General features: G+C 41.4%; 1 protein-coding gene across 3 annotated transcripts in view; it reads left to right on the top strand.

Annotated features, from left to right (window-relative positions):
- The window catches only part of LRMDA (leucine rich melanocyte differentiation associated), a 676,631-nt gene that overhangs the window by 472,995 nt on the left and 187,237 nt on the right, over positions 1 to 16,399 (top strand). Inside the window, exon 6 of one of the 3 annotated variants that reach the window (XR_012663092.1) lies at positions 5,639 to 5,808. The exons of the other annotated variants lie outside the window; for them this stretch is intronic. The gene's annotated coding sequence lies outside the window, so the exon portion shown is untranslated. The remainder of the gene's footprint in view (positions 1 to 5,638; positions 5,809 to 16,399) is intronic. 3 annotated transcript variants of the gene reach the window in all.

The raw sequence follows: 16,399 nt of genomic DNA, 5'->3' as shown, positions 1-16,399 counted from the left end.
TTAGCAGATGGTCTGGGCAGGTTGGAAGGAGTTTCAAGGCATTTCATTTGATACAATGGTCACTCTTTTAAGGATAGTTATTTAAAACCACCAAAGCCATAGCAACAGCTTATGCTCCAGAGAAAAGGACACAGCAGGCTAGCATTATCTTAATTTTTGTTGCCCTTTGCATGACCATGATATTATTATTTCAAACTGAGTATCATTTGATTAACGGGAGATTTACAGTACAGATTGTCAGAAAGTGGAGCTAGTACAGATTTAAACAAATTGACCTCCGCAGGATTATCTAGCTGAGCTCTGACTTAGCCTTCTGAGAGGACACATCTCTAAATTTTTAAAGGCAGGAGTCAACTTATTTTGCATCTGAATAGCACTTTTTTTTCATTTGTATAACCTAAATCTGCAAATGCAGGTGTTACCAAGTTTTCAGGGTGAAATGAGTTGGAACGGATTTTTAAGTGCTGTCTCCAGTAAGCAAACAGTGTAAAGCTCATCTACAAAAGTACTCAGGAGTATTCGGGGGGGGGGGGGCGTGGGTGTGTGTGTTCCTCTCCATTTAAACTGCGTAAAAAGCTCCTAACATTGGTAAATGTTGTTGATCTGAAAAAAATGCTTTTGTCACCTGTATGCGCAACAATGTTTTTGGAAGCTGGACAGTCAATACTGTTCATAAAAAAAGCTAATCGACATTTCTTGAGCTTAAGATACTGCTTCTACTGCACAGCGCAGTAGAAGCTGCAATGCTAGCATAAATTGGCACTCAAAGTGTTCGGTCTTCCCTATAGCTTTAAAAGATATCTTTTTTTAAAGTTATGAATAAAGAATGTTGACTGTCTAATGTACTTCTTGAGAGGGAAATCTGTTGATGTTTTTCATAACTGTTTGTATAGAACCAGCACAACAAACAGCAGAAAAATCTTGTAAATTAATTGTGCTGTTAGTCACACTCGTACGTTCCCGGCGAGCTGTAGCGCTCGCACTGAGATTTCCACAATAAAGGAAATAAAGAGCACAAATTCATTGTTAGATCTCTGTCCACTGAGAAGAGATCGTCCTGAATTGTCCATATCGTGTATTAATGGTTTGAAAATCAGCGAGTCGTTCGTTGGAATCTCTAAATCCAGATCGATTCCAAAGCGAAGAGCTTACAACTGAATACACGCTGTTTGATCTTCCTAAACATCGTTCAGTGGCTTCAAAAATAACTTTATGTGGAATACAAAATGTGTCAGAGTAATGTAATTAAGTTATTATTGTGTACTTATGTTCACTTATATTAGCAGATTGAGAATAATGGTCAGATTTTTTTAAAAAGGGGACTTCTAAAAATAGCCCTCAGGATCCTTGGCAGTGGCGGAGGGAGACAGTGAATAACTCTGGGCATACTGCAGCCAGCAAGATGGTCCTGTGTAGTTTAGAGCTGCTAAATTAGGTTTAAATTACATCTGCTTTTGGGTGTGGGGAGAGCTAAGGTACCTGAAAGCCTTCCCCTTAGCCCTCGTTTAGAGTTGTGCTTTCTTCGGAAAGCGGGTGATCTGGGGCTGGCTGCACCAGTTCTGCGCTGCCGTAGCGCGCGCGCGGGTAGCGCCGTCTGCTCAGTGAAGCTCCGTTTCCAATTTCTTATAGTGGAGGTGACACAAAACGTGCCAGCCACTGGATTGGGGCCTTCATAGTAAGTGTCAACTTTCTGCTAAATTTTGTATTTATTACTCTGTTACAGTTCCCTAACAGCCCATTTCTAGTTCTCTGACAAATTCTTTTTAGTTAAAATTTTCTATTTCTGCTTGTTTATTTTTTGGCATATGAGGACAAAATGTGAATCCTCTCTGCTGTGAGATCGTTAAAGACTACTTCTGCGCTCCTCCCTTCAAACTTATCAAAATGCATATCTGAAGTTTCCAAGCTAAGCGTTCCTCGTGCTCTTTCTCAGGAGCCTAAAGTCTGTACTAATTTTGGTAAAGGGCTTTGTGGCAGAAGGAGAAATGGTTATTTTTAAAGGCAGAGTATGAAATGCCCTCCAAGTATATTCATATAGTGTTAGCTTTGTAGTAACTGCATATTGACAGCTTTTTAAGGTTTTGTTTATTGTCTTCTGCAATGCTGTGTCACGTGTATTTCGGATGTGCTGAAATACACCCAAAATCGTAACTGTAAACAATTTAAAGTGTGCTTGACCTGTATAAAATCACTCAGAAAAACATGGCCTGTGAGGGTCCGGTGGACCAGAGCTTTAGGAGGACTTGTGACTTTGGAAATATCTCGGTCTTCATCTGTTGAAGATAATGCCATTTGTGGATGTTTGTAGAGATGCCAAAAATTCCTTCCCCACCACATGCCTGTAGCTGATTTGGCTCTTCTGCTAAAGCAGCAGCGTAAGAGTTGCTGAAGTGAAGGGAAAGTGCGGTAGTGCAAAAAGCAGCCTGGGCTGAGACACTGAGATCAAAGGATCCCCTGTGGCTTCTAATCCTGGCTCTGACTTCAACTTCCATTTAATTAGAGTCAAATCACTGAGGCCTACATTTTAAAGTGTCTGCTAATTTTGGTGAGCTATTTTTTGGCTACCTGACTTTGAGATGTGTGGGGCTATTTTTCTCTTTGTGCATCTGCATCTTCCAAGAACTACACGGAATTATGGATACGCACGCCTTTAAAAGTCCAGTAACGTCTTGTTTCACCTTAAGCTAAAGACTGAAATGCACTTGGTAACGTCAGCCCTCTCTCTTCTCTGGGCTAATTCTCCAAAATGTGTGCAAATATGACATGTGTCACAAGGCTGTGGTAATATCTATGAAGGAATAGGCGAAATGGTAAATTCGAAGGAATCAGTGAATAAGCCAACGAACAAGTTATTCAAATATACAAAGTTTTCGTGGTTCTTTTTTTTCTTTTTTTTTTTTAAAAAAAAGGGCAGAGGGTAAAGGTCCTAGTTCAGTTTCTGGGGCCAACATATGTTTTCATAGCGATATTTTGGTTTTATATTTGCAGCCTACAAAACTATTTAACTTTGGAGAAAGTCACCTCTTGCCTTTGCAGTGTAATCACAATTAGTTATGCTTAGAGGGAGCATTTTTTTTTTTAAAGAATAATCAATCATGATAAGGCTGGACTTGTCTGGATCTATATTATTGTGCAGTAGAACCACGGTATACTTACATTGATGCATGTTTGTATACTGCACGGTCTATGCCTAACAACTTTCCTGCATTAAAGTATAAAAATAAAACTTGCTGCTCAGGAGGAAACCTAACTCGAGGGCAAGTTAGATCCTAACTATACATTGTAGACAAGGTATGCTATCCTTAATTTTCGTATCTTCTGAACTTTGCATGTAAAATAATAAATATTCACATTAATGAAAGCTTGGGCCCAGTGGAAGGGAACAGGGGTAGGCCTATAAATACACCACGTCGCTTCTGCTCTCTCTCTGCATTGGTAAGGGTTATTCCCGTACAGACCTCATGTATACCTACTGCCGTGAACAGCACCTGCATTCTCAAGTCTTACACAAGTCAATTTTGTTTGTAACTAAAGTTCTAAACATTTGTCGTGCTTAGCCTCCTCCTTCACCCTTACAGGAAGAAAAAAAAAAACAAAAAGGAAAAAGTTTATTGCTTCCTCGCTGCCAGGAATAGTAAAATATGTACAATTCAGTAGTCCCAATGGCTCCTATGTCGTATGACATTTTAAAGTGGAATTTATTGTCAACTTAACACAATACATTGTTTAATGTTATTCCCTGTATATCTTTTACAAACACAATGCGCCTCTTTTAAAAATACCTGCATATAATGTGATATTTATTAAACAGATCTCTCTTATATTACTATGAAGTACTAGTATTGGCTCGTTTGCCATATCCAGGAGAAATTTCATAAGTCAAAACTGATCTGAGTCTGTGGTGTGGAATATTGTCCACGACACTGAGGCTGCTTTTATTGTGAGTCAGATGGGCAGGACAGGCCTCTGGCAGCAGTCGTCTTTAGCCCTGAAAAGGTGTTACCAGACCTTCACTTCAGGGCATGGTTTGGGAGGCCTGGGGTTGTTGGGTTGGCGGATGATCCTAGGGGTCTTTTCCAACCTTAACGGTTCTATGATTCTGTGTAACTCAGTCCAGATCTAGGGTACGGAAGCCTCTTTAAGTGCCCAGACGGCTCCATCCTCGTATTTCTTTTGAGTTTTGTTGTGGGTTTTTGTTTTGTGGGTTTTTTTTTGGTTTTTTTTTTTTTTTTTCGTTTTTGCATTTGGACTTGAGAACATAGTATCCCTTGTGTTGCCGTTAGCAGGGCCTTCAGTGTCTATATTTTTCATAATTTTTAGTTGAAATATCACTCCAAAAGAGTTGAAAGTTAATCTCTTCCTGGGCTAATTCAAAACGAGTTTGCCTTTTTTTCCTTTGGCAAAGATCTAGCGATATTGGCAAACTCCATTGCAAAATATCAAAAGTGCAAAAACCCAACAGTCTCTTGTAGCGTGGAAAGAGAAGCACGATAGCCTAGCTAAACGACAGGTTTGCAGGAGTTTTCAGTCATCTCAGAAGTACTTAATTTTCAGAAGTGCAGCCCAGCAGCACTGCTTATTTTATTTCTGTCTCGGGTATTGCAATCTACATTTATAGGGAAACAAAGTGGTAGTTTTCACTTTTTGTCGCAGCATGGCTGATTCATTGAGGCATTGGAAGTGGTTAATGACTATCAAGGTGCCAACATTTTGTGGCTGGAATGTAGAAGTAAGCAGTCAGCAATTGGTAGCTCAGATGTTTTATTGCAACCTGTCTAGTTTGAATAGAATCACCTGTTTCTGTCAAGTAAACACCAGGCATTTTATTTTACTCAAATGCAGAACTCTTGGTCAGTATGAAAGTTACTTTTCTGCACCAACAGGGTATGAAAGATTTTTCAAATTCTACGTGCGTCCACTGCATCCTGTCTAGGTTGAGTTGCTGTGATGAAAAGTTAAAGCATATCTGAAGAGCGGCCTGGAAAAGGACTGTACTGATCCCTTTCAGACCAAAAATGACAAAAAAAACCCCAAAACAGAACAAGGAAACCCAATAAAAATCTTAAAGATCTGCATAGAGTAGAGGGCTGGCTTTCTGGCACAGCTCCGCTAAGGTTTGGACCGCATCTCTTCGCAGCTTCTGAGTGACTGGACTCAATAAAGAGCATCATGTGTGGTGGTAGGAGCTCTGGCTGTCGGTGCAGAGGACTCAAAACTGCGAGCGGTTTCGTTCTGTAGCAAATCTGCACGGGGCAAGTGTGTGTGATGTAGATCAGTGTTAGCACGTGTACCTTCTGAATTTGGTGTTGGTTTTTTTTCTTAAGAAATGACAATTGCCTTACATTCAAGGCTGTCTTGTGTTCAGTCTGATCAAACCGTCTGTCTGTCTTTGCCTCCTCCACCAGAGGAGGAGGTGAAGATCGCTGAGTCTAGTACTCGATCGTTTGATTCTTCATTGCCCAGGAGACAACAAAGGCTTGATGCTTCAAAAGTAACTTCCTGGGGAGCCTCCATGTGTGGTTTCTGCAGCATGCTTGTGCAGCCTAAGAAGTGGGGAGGATGTTGAATAGTTTTTCATGTGCGTGTTGATGGTAAACCTTACTGAATTTATGGTTCTGGCTTAATTTTACATTGGCAGCTGAAAACAGTGCTGGTGATAATGGAGCTCCACATCATGCTTCCTTGTGCTCTGAGATAGAACTCCATGGAGAATTCTTCAGGAAAGTAGCATCCTTCCACACAGACGTGCTGCTGCTGGGAGAAGGAGCATCTAGGGTGCTTTTGAGAAGGACAACCCTTGCTTTACAGGTGGCATATGGACATGCTGCTGTTCTACACCCCGTATACACTCGCAGACTTTCCTCGGAGCTGCTGTGATCAACCCTTTTGTTTCACAACAAATGGCTTCAAGCAATTCACTTTTTGTGAGGCTTCACTTAGTGTTTGTGTGAAGCCAGTTTAAAGACAAGAAGTTGTCCAGTCAAAGCCACGGCGTTTATTTGCCATGGCAGTCTCTGGCAGTGCGGATCTGAATCCTGAGGTACTTGCTCATTCTGCTGACGTTCCAGTATGTTTATGATGAAGGTATGAAGACCCTTTTCTCAGTTTTTAGTTCAGCTGACTCACCACGCTTGCTCGAGCTGTAGGCACAGTAGTTACTTGTCCAGAGCAGCAGCCAAATGGGGAAGGATAAAACCATGGCTTTAGGCGGCTGGGAGCCAGGCACCCTCTCCTTGCTAACACTTCTCCCTCCGCCACAGATAGTAACTGCTTTTTCTCTCAGATTATCTGATTAGCATAATCTGGCTAAATTCCTGGCAGCTTTTGTCACTTAGTGTTTAGATCAAATGTTGCTGATCATTCTTCAGATGCGAAGAATGATGGGCCTGTCAAAAGACTTGTCCAGTTGTCATAACTGTCCCTTGGTCTGATAAGTTATTACCTCTCCCGTTCTTTGCTTATAGTGTGTTCTTGCCTGTTGTGTATCCTTGAGTTTACAACAACTCAGTTAGTTGCCTCTTGATATAATAGCAGCCTTGAAGAGGTGGGGTTTGTCTCTTTTGTTGGGTTGATTTCCTCTGCTGCTATTTGCAAGCAGTTTCCTTGTTTTTAGGTTTGCTGTGAAAGCTTTGCTACCTAGTAGTTTTTGCCTGCCGGGGAATACGAGGACAGTAATTTAGTGTTCCTAAATCAGAGCGCGGTGCCCTTGAGCACAAGATGCTTTGTCGGAGTAATTAAAAACAAAAGTAAATTTTGCTAAGGTTTTTTGTCTAGCTAACAACTGCATTGCTTGGTTGAATTACAAACTATAGTCACTTTATCTTCCTGGATTTACAGTGCTGAGCCTTTTGTATTTCAGGAGCTTCACATTTTCTGGACTGTTATGACTTTATATATATATATATCTTGTTGCAACCCTGAGTGGTTTTCTACACCAAGGTTTTCATAAAACTTCTCCTTGGTGAAGCACCGCGATGGTTAGTGATGTCAGAGCTGTAGTACAGAAAAGGCCTCAGCGTTTTTACCACTGCATCATCTACTGCTTCTCGGACTGACCCCCTAGCGGGAATGGTCTGGCAGCTGATGGTCCCTTGTCTTTTTTTAGTGTCCACACTGTTGTTCCTGCTGGGAGTGGTGTGCTGGTGGGAGATTTCAAAGGAAAGGCTGTCGTAAGCAAGCTAGGAGAAGCATACTGTCAGTCTTCAGAATAGCAAAGACAGTACTGCTAAAGAGAATGACTCCTGGTTTTAAGGACAGTACGACAGGTTTATATCCGTAAAAAAGGAAACGGTAATTTCCATGTCTCTCTTCTCCGAGTGGTTGCCAGAGCAATCCACGTCCGTCGTTATTTGCATGTGTTCGCACTGGCGGCAGCCTCGTCCAGGGTTCAAGGTCTGCTCCGCCTTTTTTAAGGTATAGACTAGAGGGAGAAGGTGGGTATTTTTCAGTCAGGTGAGTCACCTCTCTTTGATCTGCTGACAAATACGAGCGGGCCTTTTAGTATCCATAAACTGAAATGTAAAGGACTGGCTTCTTAAAGTGATTCTTGAGTGTCCGTAGGCACTGGTGGAACTATTACAGGGTGGCAAAAGATGCAGTTAATTGGTAATGATTAAAGCTGTCTGAAACCTGATTCCCTGAGTTTTTAGAACATATAATTGTTCTACGTAATCCAGAGCGGCACTGCTCTTTCATCTGTATGAAGAGATCAGAAAGGAGAGATTTACAGCTTAGGTTGCCCCAAGCCACACATAGCTGACTTAATTTTCTTTTCCAAGGGAATTTAAAGATTGTTGTTGTGACTGGTTCTTGGTGGATTATGTGTTATTTTGAGGTCACCTGTGAGTTTTTGTTAAATGATTGATTGACTGAAATTAATTATTCTGTCAGGACTGTAATGGAGGTAAGATGGAGGACGCTGATAAATACAAAAGCTAAAGCAATTCTTATAAATGCATTTATGTCTTTTTCAATTTAAATAAATCAGGCAGAATACATATATCCTTCATGGTGCTTTGTGCCCTTATGTTTTCCCCTGCATAGCCAGAACCTTTTTGTGTTTGGGGATCCCTAGCCTGGAAGAGAAAATTCAGCCTGCTTACAGTGGAACAGTGCCTAGCAGTCAGATGTGTTCTCTGACATATCCTAAACACCTGAACTCAAGGTCTCTTTCTCTGGTTTTTTGGGTTTTGTTGCTTGTTTTGTTTTGTTTTTTTCTTTCCCCTCACATAAGCCCTTCTGTTCTCAATCACAGACTACTTTCAATTAAAGTTATGGATTAAGTGAAGAAAGTGCAGACAAAACACACAAGATTAACAATTGGTTTAACCCTGGAAGTGATATTGGCAAAGTAGAAAGCGTGTTTGAGTTATATTTGTTAGATTGACCTTCATTTAAAAAGGGGAGAGGGGAGAAAGACGAGGAGGGACCTTTCAGCTCCTTATCCTTGTCTAAAATATGCCTGGTCAACTGACCTCTCTGAAACCTGTGGCGAGGTGAACGTATTTGTGTTGGCTGTCAAAGGAGGGGGGAGTTAGTGCCGCGGGGCGGAAAGGACCGCTCCGCGCTTTGCCGGTGTAGGGTTCGGAGGTTGCGTGGCCAGTGCGGAAGGGCCACCCGCTATTTGTTGTCACTCGTGAATCGTCTCAGAGGTGTCTAGGGGTTTGGGTGAGAATCCGTTTTAATTTCACAGTGGAATGCAAGGCGGTGATTTAAAGGGAGGCTGAAATCATTCACCTAAGGCCTTTAGGCCTTTCGGAATGTTCTGGTCAGTGTAAACGTGTTTGTTGTCTTCTAAAAATAATTCTATTTCTTGTGAAGTAATGTAAAGGACATATTTAAAGTGTGCTGCTATGTATCTTATGTGAAGGTTCTTATTAAACAAGCGGACCTTTCTCTTCAGGAAGTATGATACCAAGAGCCATCCCTGTCCTTGTGAGTTTGGGTTCTGCGATTGGTTTGAAGGTAACTTTAGTAAATCTTCCCGTTTTGTCCAGTTTTTTCTAGCTTGCGTTAACAACGAAACCTAACAAAAATCCTTCAATATGCTGTATATATCTCTGAAAGTGTTAAACTGTTGGAGAATCGGCGAGTTCATCAGATGTCCCTATTTTACTGATTACTGACTGTTCTCTTTTGACTAACGGCGTGAGACAGGAGGTCCCCGGAAATGTGTATCCATTTCAGTAACATATCATCGAAGAGAAGCTGTGTTTCCCTTGCTACCACGATGGCAGATGATCACATGTGTATTATCTCTTGTAATAAAGCTGTTTTGCAGCTGCAAAAACAGAAGTTTAAAGAGTAATAAAATGTTTTCTTGTACAAGTCAGTGTGGTTTTATGATTAGAGTGTGACCCACTTTCCCCTTGAGAGTCTCAATATATGTGTGGGCGAGGGTTCACTGAACACAGCAGTAATCTTTCTTATATTTGTGCATAGAAGATGCCAGACTTTTCTTCAGTTCATACTCCAGCAGTAGGTGAAAAGAGTTGATTCATATCTCGATTCCTGAAGACATAGAGGCCTTTGTATCATGTACTACTTTTTTTTTGTTTGTTAGCTTTTTTTCTTTTTTTGTCTGTTCAATTCATCACTATTCCACCTTTCTCATGTTCATGAAGTAATAGTTTAAATGGCATTTAGGAGGATAAGATCCAATGCATTGAACAGATCCGTTCCATGAGATCTTGAATCAGGTCTGTGCAGAATGCTGCACTCTAAAATGTAATAAATGCATTTCATGGGAGATTAGTAATTTATTGTATACCTCTTTCCTTGAGTTAGTAGGTAAGTTTTGGCCACATTACTGTAATCCTTTCTTTGTTGTATGTTCTTTAAATTTATGTTTTGCTTAAAAATTAGAAAAAAGAGAGGTGATCCAGCTTGTCGCTATTGAAAAAAATCAGTCTTTGTTGTATAAGTCTACTGTAGTCCTATGTATTTTAACAGTATTAAATAGTTGCGTGGTAGTTAACCATAGTCAGGAAATCTCCAAAATTTGTTTCTGCAAATTACATTCATTGGGAGAATCATAACTGGAACAATAATTTAGTCCAGTGGGTGTTCGACCTAAATTGAAATTGATATGTAATTTATACGTAACTAAGTTTTGAGTGTGTGTGTTGATGAAAAAGGGCTGCTTATGTTGAAAAAACAAGCATGAAAACTTGAGTGTAAATGCCCTATTATTTGTGACTCTCAATATTGGAACTTATATTTAAAAGCAAATAAAATGCTGTGAAAAATATTCAAAACTGAGGTTTACTCTAACATTTATTGCTGCTCAGCATGCCTTATAAAGAGCCTTGTAGGCTGCTCGTTGTCAGTCTTAGATACCCTGCATAAATATTTAGCTGTAGATAAGACTGTGTTTCTTGAAATCCAACATGTGTCTGGGTTGGTTAGCAATATTTTAAGTGTGCTTTATTTTCAAATATAAACTGGAAACAGTGACAGACACTTTTGAAAATTTAAACACAGAAAGAACATTTTAATTTTTAAATAGGTTGATTGTGTTTTTGAGGCAAGGCCTCAGCCTTGGCCTCATCTGCAGTTCCAGCAGCTGTTTTATGTACGCTGTTTTGTTTGCACTGCATTATTTGCTCTGGGTTTTCTATTCTTGTAGATTCTGTTATAACGAGAATATTGTCTGAAACTGGTCTGATTTGACTAAGTCTTCAGAAAATTGGTGTTGGAGAATTTGCAGATGTGTCCGTCTGTGGAGGTGGATGTGTGGTTAGTGCAGCCTTAACCAAGAAGTGGTTAAGATGTTTGCCTTGTGCGGTCCTTTTACGTTATCAGATCCCAGCCAGTTCCAGACGGGAGCCTCAAAGAAACTCCACAGAGGACAGTTATTGAAATCTCCTGCCCCTGGGTAAAGTTTCTACTTAACCTCATCAGTTAGTTGTTGACTGATGCATAAAAGCTTACGTTCCCTTGGAGTCTGGTCTAACTGTGCATGTATTCAAGTCTGTTGGGACAGCTGGAAATGAATGATGTACTCAGGATTTGAATGTGTAAGGGAGACCATAGTTTAACAGTAATTTGATAGAAAAGAACTAGAGTCCCCGCTAAAACTGATACGCTTAGTTAGAGAAGCAAATTACAGGTTTTCAGAATTTTGTGTCATTCTCAGGCATCGATCTGTTGTTTAGTGGTACTTAGCAAGCTTCACAAACCGATTGTATCACCTGGAGAATTAAATAGATTTTGTTGCAGTTTTTCTCCTTTATGTAGGTGTTTATGAACTATCTGGGACAAGTCACTGCAAATGTGACTTAAATATATTTCTTGATCTTAAAATTTACTCAGTTGAAGTTCTGCTGTTTGGCATAATTGAGCGGTCAGCTCGCCTCACAAACTTCAGAGGGATCTTATGCCTTTTAAACAAATTCCAGGGGTGTTGCTTTTTTGAACTGTCATGTTGAGTATCTGAAATCAGAACTTGGGCCTGATAATGTATATCAATTATAAGACCCTTCCATTTCCTACGCTCGTCACTTAATTTTCATCTGTGTTCTCAGTTCTGGTACCTGCAATTTTTGCTGTGGGTTTTGTCATAATAGGTCAATCTGGAGCTGTAAGTCTGTCGTTCTTCTCTGAAATAAGACCAGGGTGCTGTTATTAAACAGCAAAAAAACCTTTGATGTTCATCAAGTCGTTTAAGAAATTCAGTTATTTAAAATGCAGAACCAAAATGGTGCGGAATCTGAAGGACGAGCATGCAAGTCAACGCAGCGTTTTGTGATTCAGCCCCCTCTTTTAACCCTGCTCGGTATGTGTGTATGACCTGTCTCCTGTAGAGTCTAATAGAACTTTTCCAAAGATGTCACTAAATAAACTGGGATAGGAAATTTGTTTTAAAATCACTATCAGTGTTTTGCTACAGAAAAATGCCATCCAGCATGTCGATGAGAAGATACTGAACATATTCATGTGATGTCAGTCAGTGTTTTGCTGAGGAAATCTTGTGATCTGTGCCCTGAGGTGTGAATTACAAGAGTTACTCGAGTGGTGGATGTGGTTAAGAGTGTCATCAAAGTGGCCTTGAGGCAGAGTACAGCTGATGCAGCAAACTACAACTGCCAGTTGCAAAGATCTGCCCCCTGCCTCTGTGCATAGTTTGTCCTCCTTCCCTTCCTCCCCTCCTGCCCCCTCAAAGTATGGAAGCAGGGTGACAGTATCTGCTCATAATGCCTCGAGAATTTTTCATACTGTTCACCTTTAGTTTGAATTGGAAATTACAGCAAAGTGTTTAACGCTTGCTTTTGAAGAAGAGCCATGAGGTCAATCCAGGGGATGATTAAGTACATAGAAGTACAGCTGACGACCTCCATACATCTGGATTTGTATCTGTGTCTATTTGCTTCCAAAAACCTTTTTCTTTGATTTTCTGTCATCATAAATATATCATTTTGCTGCGTTGTTTGGTTGGTATACATTCACATGCCTCACATTCATTCCTAATGCTTTTCTTTTTCTCTCCCCCCCTTTTTTCCCTGTTTTCATAAGCATCAGTCCACAAAGTTAAAGCACCATATTTTTGCCTGCACTATTTGGCCATTTTGTATATAAGCCCTTCATAGCAGGATCTTGATGTCTTTTGGGCATTAGCAATAAAGGCAAAATAAAATGCTTCACATGAGCGTTAGCCAAGAGGTGAGAGAAGATTTATATTGCCGTGTAACTTATGACTGTAAAAAAGTGGAGTTTGTGAAGTTTTAAAAGCTCCTATGAGAGAAACTTCTGGGAGAGCAAGAGTTCCATCTTCTGAGGCCACCAGGCACTTACCATAAGAAGCAGAACAACACCAGCATGTCTGAAGTTCATGAACTAAAGTATGTATTCTTTTTTGAAAATGTGACCCATCTTGTGCATGGTTGAACTCTTTAATTGGTTTGTTTTGAATTTTATCTACGTGGACTATATATTGTACTTTAAAAAACCCAAACAACCAAATAAAACAAAACAACCCCCCTTTGTAGGTAAACAGAGAGGGGAAGGCTCTTGGCTTACGCTCTAGTGCTGCACTCACTGCTGGTTAGGAGGGACCCTCTGGAGGTAGTGAGAGGTGGGTTCCTCCTTGAAAGCAACAGCCTTGGTCGTCAGAAAACCCACCTAAGCATAGGCTGAAGGAGGCAAAGAGCAAAAGAACCGGCAAACAGGGAGTTTGCAGCGTGAATAAAGGCACAGGAGGCTGTTGGGAAGCAGCAAGGAACAGACAAAAAGCCAGCCTTCCTAAGTGAGGGAAAGAAGGAGGTTTCTTTTGAGAGGGGAAATTGTTTGGCCTAGAGAACCATTGATGCTGCTGGTCTTGAGAATAAGGAGGGAGAGAGCCCTCACCCTGTAGAGACAGTGTGGGTCCTGGGTAAAGGCATCAAGATCCATTGGGCTGGAGGTGGGGGAACTTCTTTAACATTGAATTAAGATGATACTTTTGAATGCCGTGTATTATCTTTTTAAGATAGTTGTAGTATAGCGACTCATTGACAGGCTTATGGTATTTATATGTCGAACTATGCAAGGCTATTGAGCAGCCAGCAGGAGAAACATGGCGATGGATTTAGATCATTAACCCTGCGAGAGCAGTGCTTATCCCGTTCAGACGCAGTCGTAGGCTGTTAAAGAGAAGGTGTGTTGGATTAAAAAGACTGTTGTTGAGCCATTTTCTCCAAACAGGTGGTCATCTTCTGCCTTTTGAGTCCTGCTGGCTAGAGGGAAGTCTGGGGTGGGAAATCTGTAACTTTGGGCAAGAAGGAGTGGCAAAGTGACAATCTGTGGCTCCTACGACATGCACAGGGTGTTCCTCTGCTCCCCCCCTTAGGAGACTTTTCCCTGCGCGGGATAAACGTGCTTCTCTCTCTTTTGCTGCACTCATAATTAGGTAGCTGCTGCGAGTACCTCAGCGTTAGATGTACATGGAAACAGAGACATTATTTGCTGTAATGTTTGAAATTCTACAACCCTTAACACTTCTGTAACGCAACTGAAACAACCGAGCAAAGTGTGGGCACCAGTCTAAGCCACTGGTCCCAAGTGCTTCAAGGGAAGACCGAAGGGAGTAAACTTACTAGGCTGCAGAACATTCATCACCGGCGTTTGGGTTTGCAGGCATGATGTTCTGCACAAGGGTTCAGCTCAGCAGCAGCTCCGCACCCGTACCGGGGATGGCAGGCAGGTGCATTTGCAGAATTAACAGAAAAGGGCAGTGTTTCAATGAACACACCTGTGTTTTAACATCTAGGCAAGGGTGGGTAGGCAGCCCACTGCTTCACGTTACCAGTTGCTATGCAGCGGTGCTGCGGGCTGCGCCGGCGTTCTCGCTTCCCACCGTGTGAGGCTACTGTGCAAGCGTCTGTAAAAGTGACATCATTACAAGTGGCCACCGTATGGATGTATGGTAGAGATCATGGAGTATAATGTCTGCATAGGTTATAATAGTGGTTTACAGATGGTTATTCAATAACGTGTTTCTTAATAAACAAAATACACTGAGACTTAAGATGCTGGGCATCTCTAGCTTTGGGTGTTTCTCTTTATTGTGTAAGTTGGTGGTAGGTGTGCTTTGGGCTGCATTTTTCCTTACCTTCAGCTTCCTAGTTCTGAGTAGGAAGAAGTTTTCCTTCTGAGATGACAACTAGACCAGTGCTGACTCCCAGGAATCTCAATCTTCTGCTCATTACACCCGGCATTACTAATTGATGGTCATCCTTCTGCAGAAAAGTATTTATATTGGTCTTCCTTTGGGAATGCTACCTTTATTCTCTACCAGGTGCCAAATAAGCTTCTCATCTAGTCCAGTTTGGGTAGTTTCTGATGTTGCTGTTTTCCTCATGTGACCCCCTCAGTAGCTAACAACTTTTCACCCTGCTTGCCTTGAGACAAACTGAGTAGATGGGGATTGAAAAATAAACTTAATGATTAAGTAATACCAGTTCTCTGCCCATTACTTTCATGCCTGGGTGAAGGCTGTACCTTTACTGGGGAAGCGAGAACCCTGAGTGAAACGTACTCAACATCTGTTTCTCAAGAGGCACCTGAGCAGTGTGGAAGCAGCGCTTTTCCTCCGTGGTACTAGCAGGGTCTAATCCCGAGACCGTGTCTCTGTCAGGAGCAATTATCCAGCTTTTGGTTTACCCATCCAGGGACTTAAAGGAATGGGAGAATGGCTCTTTGAACTGACAGGCTAACTAGCTTTACAACATTGAAGGGCAGAATTAATTCAACAATTTTGGAATCTCTCCCTCTGTTCTGTTTTGATACGTCTTCTGTTCCACCGACATTGCCTTCTCCCTCTCTTTCCCTCCCTCCCTCTCCACACTACCCTGCTCTGTCCTCCCTGCACCCAGCATCTAATTTGAGATAAATTACTTGCATGAGAATAAAATCATTGGAAGTACACTTTAAACTGAATGTTTTTGCCAGGTACTGAAGTAGCCATATAGTTGGGCTACATAAATTCCTCAGCTTGAGAGAGGTTTGCAACTAGAACAGTTGTTTTTCTTCTTTATTCAGGTGGAGCTGAATTAGGTTAACAGGAACTGGTAACAGTACCATTAGTGAGTTACCAAAAAAAAAAAGCCTACATAAATAATTTCTACAAAAGAACTTATTTCCACATGGTTTGCAACTCCCTCCTATAATTTTTACTATCTTGCTTTTGTCACTTGTCACATTTCAAAAGGCATTTATTTACATTGAGAAGAGCCTGAGAAGTATAAATTCAATAACATGTCCTCATAATAGTGGTAAAAAATATTTTTTTGCAAAACTTAAGGAATTTTTTTTGTCATTTGAGGGTTTTTCTGGGGAAAGAAAAAAAAACCACACAAACAAAAACTGAAAGACGAACACCTTGAAAAGCTCATTAAAAGAAGATTTTGACTGTTCGGTGGCTGCTTTTTTAAAGACATCAGTTGAATCTGGAGGTAAAACCCATCTGAGACCCCAGTTCAGGACTGTGATGCTCATGAGTGATGCCATCATTGCCAAAGAAGCACAGGTTTCCTTTTGTCGGCTTTCTGTGTGAAGGCAATGATCTTCTCCTGCAAAGGGGAATGTTCTGCAATAAGGCAGAGGAAGTAAAAAATCATCGGACCTGAATGACAGTGGCGATGGCCTCAGCTGTAGGTGCGTGATAAACAGAATCTCAGAAAAGGAGTGCAACTTTTGAACAGCGGTTGAATTGGTGGGCAGACTTTGTGAGGTCTGGGACGGGGGAGGCTTACGAAGCCCTGAGCTCAGTGCGGCGAGGTACCGGTTGGATAGATGTGACTGAGCTGGAAAGGACAGCAGCTGTGCTCCGTGTGGATCCCGGGAGCTGCCGTCGCTGGGGTGGTGGCTAGTTCCGTTACGTTATCCTCCTAGCCGTGTTCCCATGAAGGCCACTGAATGTTTC

This window comes from Phalacrocorax aristotelis, chromosome 14 (assembly GCF_949628215.1).
Source record: "Phalacrocorax aristotelis chromosome 14, bGulAri2.1, whole genome shotgun sequence".
Lineage (NCBI taxonomy): Eukaryota > Metazoa > Chordata > Aves > Suliformes > Phalacrocoracidae > Phalacrocorax > Phalacrocorax aristotelis.
Note: the sequence above shows the minus strand (reverse complement) of the source record. Positions and strands in the feature narration are given on the sequence as shown.